This window comes from Schistocerca serialis, unplaced genomic scaffold (genome assembly GCF_023864345.2).
Source record: "Schistocerca serialis cubense isolate TAMUIC-IGC-003099 unplaced genomic scaffold, iqSchSeri2.2 HiC_scaffold_166, whole genome shotgun sequence".
NCBI lineage: Eukaryota > Metazoa > Arthropoda > Insecta > Orthoptera > Acrididae > Schistocerca > Schistocerca serialis.
The window spans coordinates 1-2,500 of NW_026047726.1; positions in this window are offsets into that span (position 1 = coordinate 1).

Sequence of the window (2,500 nt, forward strand, 5' to 3'; positions counted from 1 at the left end):
TGGTTACGTTAAGGCACAAATTAGGTTACGTTAAGGCACAAATTAGGTTACGTTAAGGCACAAATTAGGTTACGTTAAGGCACAAACTTAGGTTACGTTAAGGCACAAATTAGGTTACGTTAAGGCACAAATTAGGTTACGTTAAGGCACAAATTAGGTTACGTTAAGGCACAAATTAGGTTACGTTAAGGCACAAATTAGGTTACGTTAAGGCACAAATTAGGTTACGTTAAGGCACAAATTAGGTTACGTTAAGGCACAAATTAGGTTACGTTAAGGCACAAATTAGGTTACGTTAAGGCACAAATTAGGTTACGTTAAGGCACAAATTAGGTTACGTTAAGGCACAAATTAGGTTACGTTAAGGCACAAATTAGGTTACGTTAAGGCACAAATTAGGTTACGTTAAGGCACAAATTAGGTTACGTTAAGGCACAAATTAGGTTACGTTAAGGCACAAATTAGGTTACGTTAAGGTACAATATGGGTTAGGTTAAGGTACAATATGGGTTAGGTTAAGGTACAAAAGGTACAATATGGGTTAGGTTAAGGTACAATATGGGTTAGGTTAAGGGTAACAATATGGGTTAGGTTAAGGTACAATATGGGTTAGGTTAAGGTACAATATGGGTTAGGTTAAGGCACAACGTAGGTTAGGTTAAGGCACAACATAGGTTAGGTTAAGGCACAACATAGGTTAGGTTAAGGCACAACATAGGTTAGGTTAAGGCACAACATAGGTTAGGTTAAGGCACAACATAGGTTAGGTTAAGGCACAACATAGGTTAGGTTAAGGCACAACATAGGTTAGGTTAAGGCACAACATAGGTTAGGTTAAGGCACAACATAGGTTAGGTTAAGGCACAACATAGGTTAGGTTAAGGCACAACGTAGGTTAGGTTAAGGCACAACGTAGGTTAGGTTAAGGCACAACGTAGGTTAGGTTAAGGCACAACGTAGGTTAGGTTAAGGCACAACGTAGGTTAGGTTAAGGCACAACGTAGGTTAGGTTAAGGCACAACGTAGGTTAGGTTAAGGCACAACGTAGGTTAGGTTAAGGCACAACGTAGGTTAGGTTAAGGCACAACGTAGGTTAGGTTAAGGCACAACGTAGGTTAGGTTAAGGCACAACGTAGGTTAGGTTAAGGCACAACGTAGGTTAGGTTAAGGCACAACGTAGGTTAGGTTAAGGCACAACGTAGGTTAGGTTAAGGCACAACGTAGGTTAGGTTAAGGCACAACGTAGGTTAGGTTAAGGCACAACGTAGGTTAGGTTAAGGCACAACGTAGGTTAGGTTAAGGCACAACGTAGGTTAGGTTAAGGCACAACGTAGGTTAGGTTAAGGCACAACGTAGGTTAGGTTAAGGCACAACGTAGGTTAGGTTAAGGCACAACGTAGGTTAGGTTAAGGCACAACGTAGGTTAGGTTAAGGCACAACGTAGGTTAGGTTAAGGCACAACGTAGGTTAGGTTAAGGCACAACGTAGGTTAGGTTAAGGCACAACATAGGTTAGGTTAAGGCACAACATAGGTTAGGTTAAGGCACAACATAGGTTAGGTTAAGGCACAACATAGGTTAGGTTAAGGCACAACATAGGTTAGGTTAAGGCACAACATAGGTTAGGTTAAGGCACAACATAGGTTAGGTTAAGGCACAACGTAGGTTAGGTTAAGGCACAACGTAGGTTAGGTTAAGGCACAACGTAGGTTAGGTTAAGGCACAACGTAGGTTAGGTTAAGGTACAACGTAGGTTAGGTTAAGGTACAACGTAGGTTAGGTTAAGGTACAACGTAGGTTAGGTTAAGGTACAACGTAGGTTAGGTTAAGGTACAACGTAGGTTAGGTTAAGGTACAACGTAGGTTAGGTTAAGGTACAACGTAGGTTAGGTTAAGGTACAACGTAGGTTAGGTTAAGGTACAACGTATGAAGGCGCAATGTAGGTTAGGTTAAGGTACGATATACCTTAGGTTAAGGTACAATATCGCTTAGGTTAAGGTACAATATAGCTTAGGTTAAGGTACACGTTGTAGGGAAAGGTGTATTTTGGGGGGGGAGGGGGCGGCAGGTTCGTTGATAGTGATTATCGTAAGTGCATGCCTGCGGGATCATCCGATTTGTCACGTCAGGATGCACTTGTGGCTCATGACAGGCGGCGCTCCGATTCCAAGGTTGTGGCAGATCTGTGTCTTTCATTCCTGCCATTGTTTGTGTACTGTGACAGGAGGCAGTATTGTGATGTTGGGTGCACCCCTGTGTAGGACATGTGTGGGTGTTCGTGGCTTAGCTGAGCAATGGCGGATGTCGGAAGGGTGGGATATTCTGTTTTCTGGGTGGAACCTCCCGGTCTGGTTATGATAGTGTGGATTGTGTAATGTGGCGGAGAGGATGCACCGGATGTTCTTCCATGCTGGTGGTTAGATATTGTGTGTGTGCCTGTTAGAGGCAGAGAGTAGTGTGTGATAGTGTCTGGCTGACGTGTGGTTCTCATTGTGTGCAG